The 23,190-nt window shown below is 43.6% G+C and overlaps 1 long non-coding RNA gene across 3 annotated transcripts in view; it reads right to left on the bottom strand.

The window, feature by feature from the left end:
• LOC126035030 (uncharacterized) overlaps window positions 1-23,190 on the bottom strand; it is a 150,178-nt gene that overhangs the window by 106,624 nt on the left and 20,364 nt on the right. The window contains exon 2 of one of the 3 annotated variants that reach the window (XR_007504816.1): window positions 17,141-17,213. The exons of the other annotated variants lie outside the window; for them this stretch is intronic. This is a non-coding gene — a long non-coding RNA (uncharacterized LOC126035030). The remainder of the gene's footprint in view (window positions 1-17,140; window positions 17,214-23,190) is intronic. 3 annotated transcript variants of the gene reach the window in all.

The raw sequence follows: 23,190 nt of genomic DNA on the forward strand, positions 1-23,190 counted from the left end.
GACCTGCCAGAGCTTTCAGGGCTGGCACCTTCCTTGTGGGAGAAGGAGACAGACGCCTTTTCAGAAAAAGTTTCTGCCAAGAACGAGCACTGTGAGATGCTGAGTCTCTGGGAAAGCAGAGATCCCCAGTGCTGTTGTGCCTGTGGATAGGCTGCAGGGGGCGGTGAAGACCAGCATATCTTTCAGGGCTGGCACCTTCCTTGTGGGAGAAATAACCAGACGTTTCCCTTTCAGAAAAAAATTCTGCCGAGAACGAGCACCCTGACATGCTGAGTCTCTGGGAAAGCAGAGATCCCCAGTGCTCTTGTGCCTGTGGATAGGCTGCAGTGGGATAGTGCAAACCTGCAAGAACTTTCAGGGCTGGCAGCTTCCTTGTGGGAGAAGGAGCCAGACGTTTGCCTTTTCAGAAAAAGTTTCTGCCGCGAACAAGCAGTGTGACATGCTGAGTCTCTGGGAAAGCAGAGATCCCCAGTGCTCTTGTGCCTGTGGATAGGCTGCAGTGGGATAGTGCAAACCTGCAAGAACTTTCAGGGCTGGCAGCTTCCTTGTGGGAGAAGGAGCCAGAAGTTTGCCTTTTCAGAAAAAGTTTCTGCCGCGATCAAGCAGTGTGACATGCTGAGTCTCTGGGAAAGCAGAGATCCCCAGTGCTGTTGTGCCTGTGGATAGGCTGCAGTGGGATAGTGAAGACCAGCAAGATCTTTCAGGGCTGGCAGCTTCCTTGTGGGAGAAGGAGCCAGACGTTTGCCTTTTTAAAAAAGTTTCTGCCGAGAGCGAGCACTGTGACAAGCTGGGTCTCTGGGAAAGCAGAGATCCCCCGTGCTGCTGCGGCTAAAGATTGGCTGCAGAGGGATAGTGCAGACCAGCGAGGTCTTTCAGGGCTGACAGCGTCCTTGTGGAAGAAGGAGCCAGACGTTTGCCTTTTCAGAAAAAGTTTCTGCCGCGAACAAGCAGTGTGACATGCTGGGTCTCTGGGAAAGCAGAGATCCCCAGTGCTGTTGTGCCTGTGGATAGGCTGCAGTGGGATAGTGCAGACCTGCAAGAGATTTCAGGGCTGGCAGCTTCCTTGTGGGAGAAGGAGACAGACGTTTGCCTTTTCAGAAAAAGTTTCTGCCGTGAACAAGCACCGTGACATGCTGGGTCTCTGGGAAAGCAGAGATCCCCAATGCTGTTGTGCCTGTGGATAGGCTGCAGAGGGATAGTGCAGACCTGCAAGAGATTTCAGGGCTGGGAGCTTCCTTGTGGGAGAAGGAGCCAGACGTTTGCCTTTTCAGAAAAAGTTTCTGCCGAGAGCGAGCACTGTGACATTCTGGGTCTCTGGGAAAGCAGAGATCCCCAGTGCTGCTGCGGCTAAAGATAGGCTGCAGAGGGATAGTGAAGACCAGCAAGATCTTTCAGGGCTGGCAGCTTCCTTGTGGGAGAAGGAGCCAGACGTTTGCCTTTTTAAAAAAGTTTCTGCCGAGAGCGAGCACTGTGACAAGCTGGGTCTCTGGGAAAGCAGAGATCCCCAGTGCTGCTGCGGCTAAAGATTGGCTGCAGAGGGATAGTGAAGACCAGCAAGATCTTTCAGAGCTGGCAGCTTCCTTGTGGGAGAAGGAGCCAGACGTTTGCCTTTTGAGAAAATGTTTCTGCCGCGAACAAGCAGTGTGACATGCTGAGTCTCTGGGAAAGCAGAGATCCCCAGTGCTCTTGTGCCTGTGGATAGGCTGCAGTGGGATAGTGCAGACCTGCAAGAGATTTCAGGGCTGGCACCTACCTTGTGGGAGAAGGAGCCAGACGTTTGCCTTTTCAGAAAAAGTTTCTGCCGCGAACAAGCAGTGTGACATGCTGAGTCTCTGGGAAAGCAGAGATCCCCAGTGCTCTTGTGCCTGTGGATAGGCTGCAGTGGGATAGTGCAGACCTGCAAGAGATTTCAGGGCTGGCAGCTTCCTTGTGGGAGAAGGAGCCAGACGTTTGCCTTTTCAGAAAAAGTTTCTGCCGCGAACAAGCAGTGTGACATGCTGAGTCTCTGGGAAAGCACAGATCCCCAGTGTTGTTGTGCCTGTGGATAGGCTGCAGTGGGATAGTGAAGACCAGCAAGATCTTTCAGGGCTGGCAGCTTCCTTGCGGGAGAAGGAGCAAATAAATTAGGCAAGCATTTGTCAAGAATGGTACAGAACGTTGATCATTCACCTCTAGAATGAGAGCAACGCTAGACTATCTTCAAAGGTTCTTCTTTCCCCACTGCTGTCCCTCTCTGTATTTCTACCCTCAAACACAAGCATCATCCCCAGCTGTGCACTTACAATTCTGTCTGCATATGCACATGCCTAGAGATGCACATTTATTTCTTCGTTACACAGGTGAAGGAGAGTACTCATAGGTAAGCCAATTTACAGAAACAGCTTTTGAAAGTTAAACACCTCAGCTTCTTGCAAAACGTCAGCCCAACAGAACACCAGGAGCGGTATGTAAATCCTTATTCCAAAACTGCGTTCTCTTAAATCTTATGAAAACCATTTCTAACATAAAGCCTGACCTGACTGGTCTATTTTCTGACACTCCCCTTCTCTGTCCTCAGGTACTTATTAGATAGTAAAACAACTGACGGGGCAAACACCATAACTAGCACAATAGCTGACTTCCGTAGCAGTTGCATATCATGTCTGAATAAATGTGAGTTTAGTAGGTGTATAGGTAGATACACATTCAGAAATGCACAAGAACTGAAAGGAGTAATCTGTAACTGGTAGACTAAGAACGCTGCAATAGCATGCAATGTAAATCAACATGCAACTACCTATAGGGAAGGGAAGTACAGAAACATTCTTCTGGATTAAAAAAAAAACCAAAACGCAGCAATGGTAGGAAAAGGTACTTGGAATGTGCCACTTTCAATCCACTGAAACGACGTCTGCAACAGCAGTAAGAACACTGGCAAACTACCTTCTCTGTTCCACAGGGCCTTGAAACCCATACGCATTGTCTGTTGCCAGTTGCCATTAGGAAACAAAGATATTAAATAGGGCAAATCAGAAGTAACTCGAACCAATCCCTCCCACCCAGCTATAAACCAGGACCATACACAGCCCTTGCAGACTACACAAGATCCTGTCTCATTCCAGCCATATCATTAGCATAAGCTGTGCAAACCCATGCAAATCAACAGGTTTTTCAGGCAGAACAGCAGACTCCAACAGCAGTTAAGCCACTTCTTACAACTGACAATGTCATACTTCCATCACTGATTATAGCACAAGAACAAAAAAGAATGGGTCTTTATTGTCCTTCATGAACTTGAGGGGCTGCAAGAAACCAGTGAAGTTACAAGCCTGGATTCTGTAACGTCGCTATCAGCATAATTTCCAGATCAAAGATCCGGCCTCCTTGTTAAGATCATCAAACATAATTTTGAGTTCGGAGGACAGGTCATCACAACACTATGTTAGGTAGAGTATAAAACCTTATCATCAGATTCTCAGCTAGTTTAAGTCAATGTATTCTGTGTGTTCCGCTGAAGTCAATGAAACTAAACACGCTATCATAGGAAAGAGATATTTCAGCACGCCTCAGACCTGGAAAACTATCTTGAAAAATGCCCGTCACTTTTAACACAAATTCTCTGCACTTCCCACGATCTCTCAACAGCGAGCAGTAGTAAGACCCTAACAGTTACTTGCAACCTATTTCTTGCATAGCATTCATTTTTATTTTAATTTTAAAAGGGGCAACTAATAAACGAGATTTTTGCAGCTACTCACAAAAATCAATAAGCAAAGACATTTGTTCCAAGACTTAAATTACTTGTATAATTTAAAAAACTATCAAAGCTCTGTGAAGTAAAATAGATACATTTACCTACTCATGTAGGAAACCACAGACAAACTTCAGGAAATGACCGAAGGTGCAGAGGATAGGCTAATGCCTATTAGCATTAGGTAGAAAAACAAGGTAGAAAAGGTAGAAATGCCTATTAGCATTAAGGTAGCAGAACAACAACAACAACAACAACAACAAACCCCCAGGAGTTCTACAGAAAAATGAGTGAGCAGCCCACAGCACTGGCAGACAACAGATTTTTTTATCCCCACTTCCTCCACCCCTTCTTCTCCCACCCCTCCCCCCCTTTTTTTTAAAGGAAATAATTTTTCTCTTGTGAAACATATTGTCAGTGATGCAGTTGAAGCCAAAAGTTTAAATGAGTTCAGGAGAGGATTAACCGAATTCTAAGACACGGGCCAACACAACTGCTATAGAAAGCATCTGCATCATGGTGAAATGCAAACAGCTACTCTGAGAACGACACATTATTATTCACTAAATTTGCCTTTTACCCTGTTGTATAGTTACTAATGTTGAAAAGAGTCACTGCTGTGCAAGAAACTAAAACTTACAGCGCTTCATGCTCGGAGAGAACTGTGGCCCATCAGCTCGCTTCATGCTCGGAGAGAACTGTGGCCCATCAGCTCGTGGCTGTGAAGTCTTACAACTTAACACGTTTCAGTTGCACACCAACAAGTTCTGAGGCGCACTGCTGACTGTATTCGATAGTCACAGCTTATGTAGGAGGATATGATAAACTTTACTTATTTGCCTTTAACCGATGCTCCAAATATTTTAAAGTCGTTCTTAAAGTAGGTTACCGGTTTGATTACCCTTCATACAAAATCCTCCTTCAAATGGAGGTTTCTCTTCTCTTCTTTTCAGATTTAAGGCATGAACAGAAACCACACCTGCATCATCACTGAAATCAGTGCCTATTTTTCAATAAACTTTAGCAGCATCAGAATTCGTCCTCGAGTACCGTTCATAAAGCAAATGCTTCATTCTTCAAAACTTTTTTAAGCAAATGTTAGTAATGCTGTGCCACAGACTCTCACGCCCAGTCACACATGTTCTTCCCGAGACTGTTACGCAGCTTCGTATTTTAAAAATCACCATCCTAACGGCGTACCTGATACCGGTTCTCCCCTTTTTAAAGTCCGATGTTAAGGAAAAGCTGCAAGTCCTACAAAACCAGGCAGACTTGCTTGTTCTTGCCAAAGACAAAAAGGTTAAGCATTATTAAAAAATAAGACTATTGCCTACCTTTAAGTATCCATAAAGCTATCAACATGAACCGTATGGTGGCTTGTTAGCATCGATATTTGAACACGGGCATGCAAAATGTCCTTCAGTTAAATTCCAAACTCTATGAATTAATTGGTGGGCAATTCCCCAAGGATAAAACATCTATCAAAAGCCAACAGTAAGCCAGAAATCTCTTTCCGTTTCATAGGGTAAAAAAAAAAAAAAATACAGTGAATCCTGAAAAAAGAAATCGATATTAGACAGGGAACGCCTATATAGTTATAGGGCAAGTAATAAAACATTTAGTGTTTTGATTTTTTTTTTTTTATTTATGTCATCACAATAGTTAGACAAACATGGAAACATTTGCAACAGCAATACTTGGGTCACTTTAAAATCTTGGTAACACTGAAATACAGGTCAGCAAAAACTAATGATGTGGGGAGGGGACTTTAGGTCATCTTATTTTCATACACATTCACACACACACACACACACACACGTATCTATATACACACGCACACTCCACAACTCCAAAGAGCTATCTTAACTATGTCTGCCAGTAAACGGAAATAGTAGGCAGAAAGGAACCATATCTATACTAAGACAGTTAGCTGTGTCGTAAAACTGAAGATCACTGCAACCAGTGCCATCTTAAAGAAGAAAAAAACCCAAACAACAACAACAACCAAAAAACCTGAAAGGAACCATCACTGTGCATGTCATAAGCATGAAGTTATTTTAACCTGATGACTACTCTGCACTATACTTTAAGCATCATTAAGTTTTTATGTCTTTTTAAAGTCTAAGGTTATTATTTTAAATGGCCTACTTGTAGTGGCAGCCCAAGTAGCATTCTGGAGAACACCACAGTGCCCACAACTTCTACAGGTCAGTGCAGTATGATCAAGCACTACATTTCTAGGGGAGGAAAACAAAAAACCACTACCACTCATTTATTCAATTGAAAAGCTTGTTACCTGCACCTTCCAAAGCAACAGGCTACAGGAACACTGAAAGCAAAGTAAACCAGACCCATCTGGAATACTCTGACGTCTCAGCTCCAAGTTACACATCTTTCATTTCGTATTTTAAGGGATTAACAGCATTTGGATGCACAGAAACTGTCTTTACAGTGATGTCTGCAGACCTCCGAGTCATAAGTTAAAAATGTCTTCCTAAATTATAACAGTATTAGCACTTCCTCTGAAAGGAGTGAAAAAAACACAACCAGGGAAGGAGGAAGTGACACAACACCAAGGGTTTTTTTCCCCAGAGATAACAAAATCCTGAGAGAACAAGATGCTTGTGCTATCAGAATGAAAATCCCCAAAGAAACAAAAGAGTTTACCTTTCCCTTGGAAAAGGTACTTTTGAGCCAAGATCTGCTCTTTTTCTCTCCCAAGCATGAAATCTCTCTTCAGCTTAAGACCGTCTTCTACTGCAGTAGAAATTTAGTGCACATGCTGGAACCTGGACAGAATCTTATTTAAAAAAACAAACAATACAATAGTACTACAGTGGCTAGAAATCTTTACATATTCTGATGAAAAGACTCAACTTATTTCTAGGAAATAAAGTGTTTGGGGCCAAAGCCAACACATGATGTTCATGTAAGGTTAATTTTTTTTTTTTTTTTTTTTTTTTTTTTTTTAAATTGATATATTGAAAAAAGCTGGAGAAGGAAGCGGGGACAGAAATGAAAAACCATTCAGGGAGTCAGTGGTATAGACTGTCACCGTGTAATCTAAATATTGTAATTGCAGATCACATAGTCAGAACAAGCCAGTCAAAAGTAGCACACTCCCTGGGAGAGGGGCGGGAGTCTCTCTCCCCTTGTATTTCAAGCCAAGACCCAACTAGCAGAAGGCAGCTTTTCTGTCAGATAAAGCAAGGCAAAAGGATCATGTACAGCAACTTCCTTGCAGCCTCTTGCTCCTGAGCACCCTTCTTCACCTCTTTCTTTCTTTCTTTCTTTCTTTCTTCTGGTGATGGGAAGGCAAAGCATGTTCTGTTCCTGTGAGCCCATACTGCTTGTCCCTATAGTCACAGCAGGCACCTGTGATTCCTCTCCAAAGACATTTACGCATAGAAATCAGTTGAGTGGTGTGTTACGGAAGCATAAGCTGCAGTGGACGTGATTTTGAATCAGTTAATTTTGTGCCCATCATGACAAAATAAAACCAGCAATTTCTTACTTTATAGAAATTCTCCTAAAGTAGTAGTTGCCCCCAATAGCTGTCAAGTTTTTGTATCACAGGAGAACAAATGCAGCCAAAAGAACATTTTCTCTGAAAGGACCGCTCCGAACTACACAAGCAGGCAGGCACAGGCAGCTCCCAATTTAGTTAAGCGTATGTACACAGCACCACTTAGTGGTGCAAGCGGAGTCACCGCTGACAGGAATGAGAAGCTTGAACACCAACCTTCCCGCCCCGGCCCCCTGGACATGAACGATGTCTGGTCTGTCTGTCCTCACTCGCAAAATACCACTACAATGCCTTTACTACAAGAGAGTACATCTGCCAAGCAAAACAAGTCCAAGAGCGCTGAACCTCAAGGCCAGCAGAACCAACGGCTGCCGAGCACCAAACAGATGCATCCACTTTGAAGAGCTTTCAGAATTCTACAGCACTCTGCCACATGGTTTCTGGTGACAACGGCCTGAAGCAGGGTTTAAACAAATGATCCAGCTTAGTATCTGCCTGTAGTGCAAAGAATAGCAATCTCTTGGCCCACGATTTGGGTTTTATATAGACTTGGGCCATAAACAAATGCAACAGATGTAGAAAAACTGAAGACCAACAGCAACTGGAACGTAACTATTCTTTTTCCACTCCATCAACCCGTTGGAAAACTCACTCACTCGTGCACTTACGTAACTGAGCACAAAGAGAACAAAAAGAAAGGCTTTTATTCAGAACAAATTAGTGTGTCTTTACAGGAAAGTAACGGTTTCAACTTACAAAACCAGCATCATCATCATCATTAGTGATGCACCTTTCCTGAAGGGGAAATCCTTCTCTTTTATCAAATGTCAATTCCAAGAGTCTGTGGATAAAATGCAGGTTGACGGGGAACAGCAGGAAGATCTTGCAGGGCGGGAGATTCCTTGTGGGACTAGGAGCCTGCCATTTGCCTTCTCATAAAAAGGCTCTGCCGAGAACGACCCCCGTGAGATGCTGAGTATCTGGGAAAGCAGAGATCCCCAGTGCTGTGTTGCCTGTGGATAGGTTGCAGAGGGATAGTGAAGACCTGCAAGAGCTTTCGGGGCTGGCACTTTCCATGTAGCAGAATTAGCCGGACGATTGCCTTTTCAGGAAAAGTTTCTGCCGAGAACGAGCACCATGAGATGGGGAGTCTCTGGGACAGCAGACATCCCCACTGCTGCTTTCCCTGAAGATAGGCTGCAGGGGGACGGTGAACACCAGCAAGATCTTACAGGGCTGGCACCAGAGCTGGCACTTTCCTTGTAGCAGAATTAGCCGGACGTTTGCCTTTTCAGAAAAAGTTTCTGCCGCGAACAAGCAGTGTGACATGCTGAGTCTCTGGGAAAGCAGAGATCCCCAGTGCTGTTGTGCCTGTGGATAGGCTGCAGTGGGATAGTGCAGACCTGCAAGAGATTTCATGGCTGGCACCTACCTTGTGGGAGAAGGAGCCAGACGTTTGCCTTTTCAGAAAATGTTTCTGCCGCGAACAAGCAGTGTGACATGCTGAATCTCTGGGAAAGCAGAGATCCCCAGTGCTGTTGTGCCTGTGGATAGGCTGCAGTGAGATAGTGCAGACCTGCAAGAGATTTCAGGGCTGGCAGCTTCCTTGTGGGAGAAGGAGCCAGACGTTTGCCTTTTTAAAAAAGTTTCTGCCGAGAGCGAGCACCGTGACAAGCTGGGTCTCTGGGAAAGCAGAGATCCCCCGTGCTGCTGCGGCTAAAGATTGGCTGCAGAGGGATAGTGCAGACCTGCAAGAGATTTCAGGGCTGGCAGCTTCCTTGTGGGAGAAGGAGCCAGACGTTTGCCTTTTCAGAAAAAGTTTCTGCCGCGAACAAGCAGTGTGACATGCTGAGTCTCTGGGAAAGCAGAGATCCCCAATGCTGTTGTGCCTGTGGATAGGCTGCAGTGGGATAGTGAAGACCAGCAAGATCTTTCAGGGCTGGCAGCTTCCTTGTGGGAGAAGGAGCAAATAAATTAGGCAAGCATTTGTCAAGAATGGTACAGAACGTTGATCATTCACCTCTAGAATGAGAGCAACGCTAGACTATCTTCAAAGGTTCTTCTTTCCCCACTGCTGTCCCTCTCTGTATTTCTACCCTCAAACACAAGCATCATCCCCAGCTGTGCACTTACAATTCTGTCTGCATATGCACATGCCTAGAGATGCACATTTATTTCTTCGTTACACAGGTGAAGGAGAGTACTCATAGGTAAGCCAATTTACAGAAACAGCTTTTGAAAGTTAAACACCTCAGCTTCTTGCAAAACGTCAGCCCAACAGAACACCAGGAGCGGTATGTAAATCCTTATTCCAAAACTGCGTTCTCTTAAATCTTATGAAAACCATTTCTAACATAAAGCCTGACCTGACTGGTCTATTTTCTGACACTCCCCTTCTCTGTCCTCAGGTACTTATTAGATAGTAAAACAACTGACGGGGCAAACACCATAACTAGCACAATAGCTGACTTCCGTAGCAGTTGCATATCATGTCTGAATAAATGTGAGTTTAGTAGGTGTATAGGTAGATACACATTCAGAAATGCACAAGAACTGAAAGGAGTAATCTGTAACTGGTAGACTAAGAACGCTGCAATAGCATGCAATGTAAATCAACATGCAACTACCTATAGGGAAGGGAAGTACAGAAACATTCTTCTGGATTAAAAAAAAAACCAAAACGCAGCAATGGTAGGAAAAGGTACTTGGAATGTGCCACTTTCAATCCACTGAAACGACGTCTGCAACAGCAGTAAGAACACTGGCAAACTACCTTCTCTGTTCCACAGGGCCTTGAAACCCATACGCATTGTCTGTTGCCAGTTGCCATTAGGAAACAAAGATATTAAATAGGGCAAATCAGAAGTAACTCGAACCAATCCCTCCCACCCAGCTATAAACCAGGACCATACACAGCCCTTGCAGACTACACAAGATCCTGTCTCATTCCAGCCATATCATTAGCATAAGCTGTGCAAACCCATGCAAATCAACAGGTTTTTCAGGCAGAACAGCAGACTCCAACAGCAGTTAAGCCACTTCTTACAACTGACAATGTCATACTTCCATCACTGATTATAGCACAAGAACAAAAAAGAATGGGTCTTTATTGTCCTTCATGAACTTGAGGGGCTGCAAGAAACCAGTGAAGTTACAAGCCTGGATTCTGTAACGTCGCTATCAGCATAATTTCCAGATCAAAGATCCGGCCTCCTTGTTAAGATCATCAAACATAATTTTGAGTTCGGAGGACAGGTCATCACAACACTATGTTAGGTAGAGTATAAAACCTTATCATCAGATTCTCAGCTAGTTTAAGTCAATGTATTCTGTGTGTTCCGCTGAAGTCAATGAAACTAAACACGCTATCATAGGAAAGAGATATTTCAGCACGCCTCAGACCTGGAAAACTATCTTGAAAAATGCCCGTCACTTTTAACACAAATTCTCTGCACTTCCCACGATCTCTCAACAGCGAGCAGTAGTAAGACCCTAACAGTTACTTGCAACCTATTTCTTGCATAGCATTCATTTTTATTTTAATTTTAAAAGGGGCAACTAATAAACGAGATTTTTGCAGCTACTCACAAAAATCAATAAGCAAAGACATTTGTTCCAAGACTTAAATTACTTGTATAATTTAAAAAACTATCAAAGCTCTGTAAAGTAAAATAGATACATTTACCTACTCATGTAGGAAACCACAGACAAACTTCAGGAAATGACCGAAGGTGCAGAGGATAGGCTAATGCCTATTAGCATTAGGTAGAAAAACAAGGTAGAAAAGGTAGAAATGCCTATTAGCATTAAGGTAGCAGAACAACAACAACAACAACAACAACAAACCCCCAGGAGTTCTACAGAAAAATGAGTGAGCAGCCCACAGCACTGGCAGACAACAGATTTTTTTATCCCCACTTCCTCCACCCCTTCTTCTCCCACCCCTCCCCCCCTTTTTTTTAAAGGAAATAATTTTTCTCTTGTGAAACATATTGTCAGTGATGCAGTTGAAGCCAAAAGTTTAAATGAGTTCAGGAGAGGATTAACCGAATTCTAAGACACGGGCCAACACAACTGCTATAGAAAGCATCTGCATCATGGTGAAATGCAAACAGCTACTCTGAGAACGACACATTATTATTCACTAAATTTGCCTTTTACCCTGTTGTATAGTTACTAATGTTGAAAAGAGTCACTGCTGTGCAAGAAACTAAAACTTACAGCGCTTCATGCTCGGAGAGAACTGTGGCCCATCAGCTCGCTTCATGCTCGGAGAGAACTGTGGCCCATCAGCTCGTGGCTGTGAAGTCTTACAACTTAACACGTTTCAGTTGCACACCAACAAGTTCTGAGGCGCACTGCTGACTGTATTCGATAGTCACAGCTTATGTAGGAGGATATGATAAACTTTACTTATTTGCCTTTAACCGATGCTCCAAATATTTTAAAGTCGTTCTTAAAGTAGGTTACCGGTTTGATTACCCTTCATACAAAATCCTCCTTCAAATGGAGGTTTCTCTTCTCTTCTTTTCAGATTTAAGGCATGAACAGAAACCACACCTGCATCATCACTGAAATCAGTGCCTATTTTTCAATAAACTTTAGCAGCATCAGAATTCGTCCTCGAGTACCGTTCATAAAGCAAATGCTTCATTCTTCAAAACTTTTTTAAGCAAATGTTAGTAATGCTGTGCCACAGACTCTCACGCCCAGTCACACATGTTCTTCCCGAGACTGTTACGCAGCTTCGTATTTTAAAAATCACCATCCTAACGGCGTACCTGATACCGGTTCTCCCCTTTTTAAAGTCCGATGTTAAGGAAAAGCTGCAAGTCCTACAAAACCAGGCAGACTTGCTTGTTCTTGCCAAAGACAAAAAGGTTAAGCATTATTAAAAAATAAGACTATTGCCTACCTTTAAGTATCCATAAAGCTATCAACATGAACCGTATGGTGGCTTGTTAGCATCGATATTTGAACACGGGCATGCAAAATGTCCTTCAGTTAAATTCCAAACTCTATGAATTAATTGGTGGGCAATTCCCCAAGGATAAAACATCTATCAAAAGCCAACAGTAAGCCAGAAATCTCTTTCCGTTTCATAGGGTAAAAAAAAAAAAAAAAATACAGTGAATCCTGAAAAAAGAAATCGATATTAGACAGGGAACGCCTATATAGTTATAGGGCAAGTAATAAAACATTTAGTGTTTTGATTTTTTTTTTTTTATTTATGTCATCACAATAGTTAGACAAACATGGAAACATTTGCAACAGCAATACTTGGGTCACTTTAAAATCTTGGTAACACTGAAATACAGGTCAGCAAAAACTAATGATGTGGGGAGGGGACTTTAGGTCATCTTATTTTCATACACATTCACACACACACACACACACACACGTATCTATATACACACGCACACTCCACAACTCCAAAGAGCTATCTTAACTATGTCTGCCAGTAAACGGAAATAGTAGGCAGAAAGAAACCATATCTATACTAAGACAGTTAGCTGTGTCGTAAAACTGAAGTGCCATCTTAAAGAAGAAAAAAACCCAAACAACAACAACAACCAAAAAACCTGAAAGGAACCATCACTGTGCATGTCATAAGCATGAAGTTATTTTAACCTGATGACTACTCTGCACTATACTTTAAGCATCATTAAGTTTTTATGTCTTTTTAAAGTCTAAGGTTATTATTTTAAATGGCCTACTTGTAGTGGCAGCCCAAGTAGCATTCTGGAGAACACCACAGTGCCCACAACTTCTACAGGTCAGTGCAGTATGATCAAGCACTACATTTCTAGGGGAGGAAAACAAAAAACCACTACCACTCATTTATTCAATTGAAAAGCTTGTTACCTGCACCTTCCAAAGCAACAGGCTACAGGAACACTGAAAGCAAAGTAAACCAGACCCATCTGGAATACTCTGACGTCTCAGCTCCAAGTTACACATCTTTCATTTCGTATTTTAAGGGATTAACAGCATTTGGATGCACAGAAACTGTCTTTACAGTGATGTCTGCAGACCTCCGAGTCATAAGTTAAAAATGTCTTCCTAAATTATAACAGTATTAGCACTTCCTCTGAAAGGAGTGAAAAAAACACAACCAGGGAAGGAGGAAGTGACACAACACCAAGGGTTTTTTTCCCCAGAGATAACAAAATCCTGAGAGAACAAGATGCTTGTGCTATCAGAATGAAAATCCCCAAAGAAACAAAAGAGTTTACCTTTCCCTTGGAAAAGGTACTTTTGAGCCAAGATCTGCTCTTTTTCTCTCCCAAGCATGAAATCTCTCTTCAGCTTAAGACCGTCTTCTACTGCAGTAGAAATTTAGTGCACATGCTGGAACCTGGACAGAATCTTATTTAAAAAAACAAACAATACAATAGTACTACAGTGGCTAGAAATCTTTTACATATTCTGATGAAAAGACTCAACTTATTTCTAGGAAATAAAGTGTTTGGGGCCAAAGCCAACACATGATGTTCATGTAAGGTTAATTTTTTTTTTTTTTTTTTTTTTTTTTTTTTTTAAATTGATATATTGAAAAAAGCTGGAGAAGGAAGCGGGGACAGAAATGAAAAACCATTCAGGGAGTCAGTGGTATAGACTGTCACCGTGTAATCTAAATATTGTAATTGCAGATCACATAGTCAGAACAAGCCAGTCAAAAGTAGCACACTCCCTGGGAGAGGGGCGGGAGTCTCTCTCCCCTTGTATTTCAAGCCAAGACCCAACTAGCAGAAGGCAGCTTTTCTGTCAGATAAAGCAAGGCAAAAGGATCATGTACAGCAACTTCCTTGCAGCCTCTTGCTCCTGAGCACCCTTCTTCACCTCTTTCTTTCTTTCTTTCTTTCTTTCTTCTGGTGATGGGAAGGCAAAGCATGTTCTGTTCCTGTGAGCCCATACTGCTTGTCCCTATAGTCACAGCAGGCACCTGTGATTCCTCTCCAAAGACATTTACGCATAGAAATCAGTTGAGTGGTGTGTTACGGAAGCATAAGCTGCAGTGGACGTGATTTTGAATCAGTTAATTTTGTGCCCATCATGACAAAATAAAACCAGCAATTTCTTACTTTATAGAAATTCTCCTAAAGTAGTAGTTGCCCCCAATAGCTGTCAAGTTTTTGTATCACAGGAGAACAAATGCAGCCAAAAGAACATTTTCTCTGAAAGGACCGCTCCGAACTACACAAGCAGGCAGGCACAGGCAGCTCCCAATTTAGTTAAGCGTATGTACACAGCACCACTTAGTGGTGCAAGCGGAGTCACCGCTGACAGGAATGAGAAGCTTGAACACCAACCTTCCCGCCCCGGCCCCCTGGACATGAACGATGTCTGGTCTGTCTGTCCTCACTCGCAAAATACCACTACAATGCCTTTACTACAAGAGAGTACATCTGCCAAGCAAAACAAGTCCAAGAGCGCTGAACCTCAAGGCCAGCAGAACCAACGGCTGCCGAGCACCAAACAGATGCATCCACTTTGAAGAGCTTTCAGAATTCTACAGCACTCTGCCACATGGTTTCTGGTGACAACGGCCTGAAGCAGGGTTTAAACAAATGATCCAGCTTAGTATCTGCCTGTAGTGCAAAGAATAGCAATCTCTTGGCCCACGATTTGGGTTTTATATAGACTTGGGCCATAAACAAATGCAACAGATGTAGAAAAACTGAAGACCAACAGCAACTGGAACGTAACTATTCTTTTTCCACTCCATCAACCCGTTGGAAAACTCACTCACTCGTGCACTTACGTAACTGAGCACAAAGAGAACAAAAAGAAAGGCTTTTATTCAGAACAAATTAGTGTGTCTTTACAGGAAAGTAACGGTTTCAACTTACAAAACCAGCATCATCATCATCATTAGTGATGCACCTTTCCTGAAGGGGAAATCCTTCTCTTTTATCAAATGTCAATTCCAAGAGTCTGTAAACAAAACAAACAAGCAACCCACACCATTACCCCAAAAGCTCTGTTTAGATTACGTACACACACACAGACACACACACATATATAAAAACCATGTCTTCACAGATGACAACTGTATCAATTTATACTTCAGGTCCTTCTCCTTCAGGAACCACCTATAAAAGACGACGACAATTTTGTGTTTGTGCCATAGATCTGAGTTTTACAAACCTACACATGACAGTTCTTGCTTTACAACAATTCAGCAGATGGAGACTTCACCGGTAGACCACAAAAGCGGTTTTTCGATTCAATATTATCTTCCTCTCCCAACAGTGGAAGCCAGTTATTGCCAGAGAAGCACAGGACAGAACCTCCAAAACACAAAGAATGTTTAACAAAACACAAAGGAGTTCCTAGATAACAAACATTTTGGGTTTTGTCTTTGGTATTCACCTCAAGGAAATGATTCTGTCTAGAAACACTACAGCTCATTTTTAAAAGGACAAAGAACACCCTTCCTTTCGTGAATAATTTCTCCAATTGCCGATTCCTCCCCAGACTGTCACGAGACTGGGAAGCTGGTTTCCTCTTTCCAACTTCTATCAGTAAGCAGAGCTCAAAAACTGATAAAGAGCCTGAACTCTTCTACAGGCAGCAGGGAGTAATTTTCCAGGGAAGAAAGTAAAGAGCTCAACAACAGAAAAAGAAATACAAAAGCAAAAACATGAATAAGGGAAAAAAGAAGAGGATAACCATTGCTTTTACTGATACATTCTTAATAATTAGCTGAGCACTTCTAGAGAGGAAGAACTTTGCTGCTTTCAGGACCGAAGTAAGAAAAAGTCTAAAGCATAATCTTCCTGACATGGGAAGATGTGTCTGCAAGAGAGGCACAAGATCCGATACAGAAATGTATCTACGTCTCGCTGAAAATTTGCACTCTAAGCATCACCAGCTTCTGCTTCAAGCACAGTATACCACCAGCTTAACTGGATGGTAGTAATTTTACCCCATACAAGAAGTCAGAACATGCACTATCCTTTAAGGAGGCAGAACAATAACCAAAGCAGAAAGAGGCTTAGAAATTAAGGCAAGATGGCACTTGCTCAGACACACGGCGAGGAGATGCAAGGTGGGTAAGACAGCAAAATGGAGATTGTTCCTCGTTCACACAGAGCTCATTTCGACTCGAGTTGGTCTTCCTCTCCTCTTCCCACAAAATTAGGAATGCTTTTACGTAGGAAGTCCTGACTTTGTAGCCATCTATGCCGACAAACAAAAAGCTATTCTAGGTCTGCTCTTGTGGTATTTAGGAAGTTGCAGAATTCAGCTTAGGGATGCATAATCACAGTATTTAATTACTGTTGCAGTACTGACCTACATACACCAGCAGATAATAAACTAAAAATCATAGTGCTTCTGATTTGGTATAAGCCAACAGACCTCCAGATTTTTTTCAGAGCACGTAAAGGTACAGCTCTCTGGGCATCACACGGTAATCGTAACTGCCAAATGACTTGACAAGCTTGTAAACATCCAAACTGCTGCAAACACATCTATACATACAATAATGGATAAAACGTAGGTGCATCCCACCTACACGCTTATGCAGGCAAACACTCGTGAGTTAAAAGCCACTGTATGAACCAGCTTACGGAGCGCTTAACAAAGCCAGCGATTCCCTTGCACACCTGAAGACCAGAAAAACATTCACCAAAATAAAGTTAGGGACATGCTCTTTTTTTTTTTTCTTTTTTTTTTTAAACTGTAACGTGTACTAAGACAGCAAGATCACTTTTCCAGCATCGTTCATACACACATATGCCCCAGAAGCTACTTGAAATTACCTTGTGTAATGGAATTGTCTGGAAAGCTCAGCTTAAAGTAGTTGAGCTCAGTTACTGATTGATTTACAGGTACAGAAAATAAATGCATGCAGCATTTTAACAGTGATGACTTACCAGTGCTATGTTATTTCCATTTAGCAAAGTCTGGTCTAGCTTTGCGATTCTTCTGCCCTCAGACGGAATCTCACTGAAGCAGCATTGAAAAAAAAAATAAGTAAGAACAGATAACCAGGGACAACAATTCCAGTTTTGATTACAGAATAAATCTCTACATTAAGATGGCAGCTGTTGGAACTAAGAAATAAATTGCCCACGCTGCAGCCCGATCTTGACAAATTGACCGCCTGGATAAAGAAAGCTATCTGGCAACTAAAAAGATCCATTGTCCTTTTCTGCTCAGTACACGTAAAGATTACAGATTCACCCTCTAAATCGCGGCAATTTCTTGAATACCACCAATACTCAGCACAGGTTTCAAATAGCAACGTGGCAGGACAAAGTAATAAATACTTATCCTTAAGTCTGCTAACTTTCTAAACCTTTGCCTAGACCTTAAGGAAATGTAAAAACAAACAAACTACTGGAAAGTTCAAGGCGCAATCCACGCAAAGTTAAGGCTATCAAGTAGGAACCTGATTACAAGTATAAGTCATGCAACAGCTACTCTATGACATGGATGTCCTGAACAGATCATCCTCTACAGTGTACGTCCAAGGTACAAACCCTTCAGCTGGCAAGTATTCCAAAAATATAAAACCTCTTCGCTTACAGAGCTTACACAGCATTTTTCCCCAGGAAACCAAACGTTCAAGAGGAACAGGAGGCAGAAACAACACTTACAATTCTGTAACGTCTTCTAGCACCGTGTCTGAAAATCCAGTTTCAAGGAAAATAAGGCCCCGAATTTAAAAATAAAACTATTTCCAGTTATTTCCACGTCACACTGAGCTGTGATTTTACCTGTAAAATAAAAAAATCAGAACAAGACAACTGATCCATACAAAAAAGGCTCTCCTATCCGGTGAACTCAAACCTCTCAAAAGCAGTAACATCACTGAGCTGGAGCATAAACTGGACGGCCTTAAACACCTCCATCAGAGGATACGGACAAAGTCATCACGTCCTAGAAGCGGTCCCACAATTTCTGATCGCTCTTCATCACAACATGAACGCGTGCGTGGACCTACGCATTTGTCCACAAGTTCTGTAGATTGAAAGGCACAAGAGATTGCTTTGTAGAACATACCTGTTTTCCAGCAAAAACCTTAACACTGTGGCGGCAAAAAAAGTCATTGCCGCGGGCACTGGTAAAAAGCACAGAAAGAAGGGGGAAAAAAGAGACAGGAAAAAAAAACCCACAGTAAAAAAAACGCTTCCTCAACTGCTGCCGGTAGGTACCTCCACAAGTTCCTGTGGCCCCAGGAACACGTTCCCTCCGCCGAGAGCCTCCCTCCACCTCGGTGCCGCCGGGCCGCAGCACATCACCGCGGGTCTGCCGAGCGCCAACGCTCGTCCCCAGCCGGCCTTTGCAAACCTCCTTTGCCCGGAGCCACCCCCCCCGCTCGCTGCCCGCGCCGGAGACCGGGACGCCCCAGCGCCTCTCCGCCGCCGCGGGCAGGGGCCGCGCCGCTGACAGGCCCGGCCGCGGCTCCCGAGCGGCGGGAAGCCCCGCGGCCTCAGGCGGACGCCTGACTGACGAGCCCGGAGGGCCGCCGCGCCCGCAGCCCCGGCCCCTCAGCCCCGGCCCGGCGAGGATTTTTCCCTCGCCGGCCAACAACGCCGGACGCTGCGGCCAGACCCGCGCACTTCACCGCGGCTGCGAAGGCGACGGGCTTCGCCGCCCGCCACCGCGCCGACGCGGGGGGGTGGCGCGGGGCCGCCCGGCCCGGCCCGGCCCGGCCCGGCCCGGCCCCTGCCTCTGCGCGCCGGCCCCCTCGCCCCATCCAGCCGAGCCGCTCGCCCTCCCTCGCCTCCCGCCACCTCCGCACAGCCCCGCACCCCCGGGGTGAGCTGAGCTGATGGGCTGAGCTACAGCCTCCCCAGAAACCTCTGCCCTGACACCAGAGTCTCTGGAAACAGTTTCTGACCTCTTTTGGCACGTCACAGGATAGTAACCCAAACCACAAGACCACGTCTCTCCTACTTTGCTCTGTTGCAGAAGAATCTCAGCTTGCAAAGCACATCAGTTTTCCGTAACACAGATAACCAGGGTTCACACAGTCAGACTTTTCAGTTAGAAGGCCACAGAAAGAATCATAAAGAGACCGAGTATCTTTTCCTTAAACATCCTGTTTACAGACAGCTATGTTACCTCCAAGTGCTATGAAAGTTACTTTCTCTAAAATTATCTTCCATTTAGTTTTCCTTCCCCCCCCCCCCCCGAAAACAATCTCATAGCTTAATCCTTATAGGATTTTTTTCAAGTTTTGTTTTTTACTAACCAGTATCAACACATGAAAACTCTAAATAGTTTCAGGAAGGTCAGTATTTGCTACAGTTGCACTTGATCCAACATCCCACTTTTTTTTTCCAACAAGCAAACCAGTTCAACCAAGTTTCTTTCAAGAGCCATACAGGAGAAAGCACAGATTCTGCTCTGTCTGCTAACAAGCAGGCAAAGGAGCTGCTACCAATTTGAAAACTATAGAGGCTCTGCTGTGCCCATTTTGAACTGGGGAACAAAAATAGCCCTTCCTCTTTCAATATTTAGGTCCACTTTTTCTCATTCGCAAAGCAGATCCACTGCCTTGGGAGACTGACCAGAATTACCTGGAACAAACATTATTTTTGCCTAGGATCTGTTTGTTAGTTGAGAAAACAGTCACTATGTCTCTGTGGTAATATGACACGATTTCATCACTACATTTCTGTCTCAAGGGGCCCAGTTGTATTTTATTTTCTAGTAACACAGTATCTGTCCAATTCCCGTCTCTGACTTAAGAGATGAGCAACATGCAATTTCTTCAATGTCTACTTATCACGTGAGGAAGTCAACAAACCTCTTTTCACAGTTACAATCACTTTTCAAAGACGTGATAGTCCGCTCCGGTCATCAACTGACCCTGAACAAGTTGCAAAATGTAAAAGGATCAATAAATGTGAGAAAGACCTTTGGTATGAGGGAACCCAGACAAACCGGTGCAGCAGCTTTCTTCCCTATTGATTGGAAGGGAATGCTGCTTGGCTGCTGCTTATACGGATAATCCACAAATTATTTGCTGTTCTTCTTAGCCAAAGGGCTACGGCAGTGCCATCAGCAACTTCATAATATACCCTGAAACAAGAAGCAGATATTACGGCTCCAAGTCTGAGCAAACGGCATCAATGATTAAGACAGCTCTAACATGGAAGGCCTGGTAAGTGGCAGTGGTATAAGGCACTAGCAATTTATCAGGGCTCTCTTTCAAATGCTGGCATTTTCTGTGACTTGGATTTTGACTATTATTATGAGATCATTACATCACCTATCACACAAGTGTAGCTTTGTTAACTTTGAAAAAAAAGCTGCTAGACAATATACAACACAAAGTTAGACAAGCGAGGGAAGTACACAGTGATTTCACAGGCAATCTGGAATCGGGCACCCGACTTGAATTCCTGGCTTTGAAAACCTCTCTCCAAATGACTTACCATCCTTTCACTAAGATCCAGCAGCAGTTCTCTCCTGTGCCTCATGCTCTTCTGTAGCCAGCCAAAGCCCACGGAGCTGCACTGTAAGCTTGAAGACCAGGGTGCCAGCTTCGTGTCCTATTTCTGTGTCGTGGTTTCAGCCCGGCCGGTAACAAAGGACCACGCAGCCGCTCGCTCACTCCTCCGCCCCCCTCCGGTGGGATGGGGAGGAGACGGAGGAGAGAAAAGGAAAAGAAACTGGAACCTCGAGGGTTGAGATAAAGGCAGTTTACTGGGACAAACACAAAAGAGATTACAACAACAACAACGTCACTAATGAAAAGAAAGTATACAAAAAGAGTGATGCACAGCGCAACTGCTCACCACCCGGGACCCGACGCTCCGCCACTTCCCCCACCGAAAACCGAGACCACCCCCCGGCCCGCTCCCCATTTATATACTGGGCAGGATGTCACATGGTATGGAATAGCTCCTTGGCTAGTTCAGGTCAGCTGCCCCGGCTATGCCCCCACCTCCCAGGTTCCTGTAAAAATTAACTCTATCCCAGCTGAACCCAGGACATTCTGTCACCTAGTTTTTACGTACCGTTTCTTGCTAATCAAAAGGCCCAGTGATTCCTCCTCACACATCACACTTGAGTTAGTACATCTAAGCATTATTTCTGCAGCGCTACATTTGCACGGATTAGCTGCTGAACCCTCCAGATGATGTACTGCTTTTCAAGAAGGGTGTAGTATAACTGGTGAGGGTCTACAGTAAGTCCAAGAGGGTGCTCAACGATGTACAGGAGTCTGACTTCAAAGCATAAATTGAAAAACAGCTGCTTAACCTGGAAAGGGCAATACTGAAGAGAAATAACAATGTTTAAACTCTAAAGGGTAGCTATAAGGAAAAACTTTTGTGTGCATCCACTGCACACAGTTACACGGAATCGTGGGGCTTAAATTACAACCTGAAAAACTCAGGGTATGTGGCAATCTTTGCAACAGTAGTAATAATTACAGGAAATGTTTAAGAATAAATTAGGCAAGCATTTGTCAAGAATGGTACAGAACGTTGATCATTCACCTCTAGAATGAGAGCAACGCTAGACTATCTTCAAAGGTTCTTCTTTCCCCACTGCTGTCCCTCTCTGTATTTCTACCCTCAAGCACAAGCATCATCCCCAGCTGTGCACTTACAATTCTGTCTGCATATGCACATGCCTAGAGATGCACATTTATTTCTTCGTTACACAGGTGAAGGAGAGTACTCATAGGTAAGCCAATTTACAGAAACAGCTTTTGAAAGTTAAACACCTCAGCTTCTTGCAAAACGTCAGCCCAACAGAACACCAGGAGCGGTATGTAAATCCTTATTCCAAAACTGCGTTCTCTTAAATCTTATGAAAACCATTTCTAACATAAAGCCTGACCTGACTGGTCTATTTTCTGACACTCCCCTTCTCTGTCCTCAGGTACTTATTAGATAGTAAAACAACTGACGGGGCAAACACCATAACTAGCACAATAGCTGACTTCCGTAGCAGTTGCATATCATGTCTGAATAAATGTGAGTTTAGTAGGTGTATAGGTAGATACACATTCAGAAATGCACAAGAACTGAAAGGAGTAATCTGTAACTGGTAGACTAAGAACGCTGCAATAGCATGCAATGTAAATCAACATGCAACTACCTATAGGGAAGGGAAGTACAGAAACATTCTTCTGGATTAAAAAAAAAACCAAAACGCAGCAATGGTAGGAAAAGGTACTTGGAATGTGCCACTTTCAATCCACTGAAACGACGTCTGCAACAGCAGTAAGAACACTGGCAAACTACCTTCTCTGTTCCACAGGGCCTTGAAACCCATACGCATTGTCTGTTGCCAGTTGCCATTAGGAAACAAAGATATTAAATAGGGCAAATCAGAAGTAACTCGAACCAATCCCTCCCACCCAGCTATAAACCAGGACCATACACAGCCCTTGCAGACTACACAAGATCCTGTCTCATTCCAGCCATATCATTAGCATAAGCTGTGCAAACCCATGCAAATCAACAGGTTTTTCAGGCAGAACAGCAGACTCCAACAGCAGTTAAGCCACTTCTTACAACTGACAATGTCATACTTCCATCACTGATTATAGCACAAGAACAAAAAAGAATGGGTCTTTATTGTCCTTCATGAACTTGAGGGGCTGCAAGAAACCAGTGAAGTTACAAGCCTGGATTCTGTAACGTCGCTATCAGCATAATTTCCAGATCAAAGATCCGGCCTCCTTGTTAAGATCATCAAACATAATTTTGAGTTCGGAGGACAGGTCATCACAACACTATGTTAGGTAGAGTATAAAACCTTATCATCAGATTCTCAGCTAGTTTAAGTCAATGTATTCTGTGTGTTCCGCTGAAGTCAATGAAACTAAACACGCTATCATAGGAAAGAGATATTTCAGCACGCCTCAGACCTGGAAAACTATCTTGAAAAATGCCCGTCACTTTTAACACAAATTCTCTGCACTTCCCACGATCTCTCAACAGCGAGCAGTAGT

Source organism: Accipiter gentilis, chromosome 36, assembly GCF_929443795.1.
Source record: "Accipiter gentilis chromosome 36, bAccGen1.1, whole genome shotgun sequence".
Taxonomy (NCBI): Eukaryota; Metazoa; Chordata; class Aves; order Accipitriformes; family Accipitridae; genus Astur; species Astur gentilis.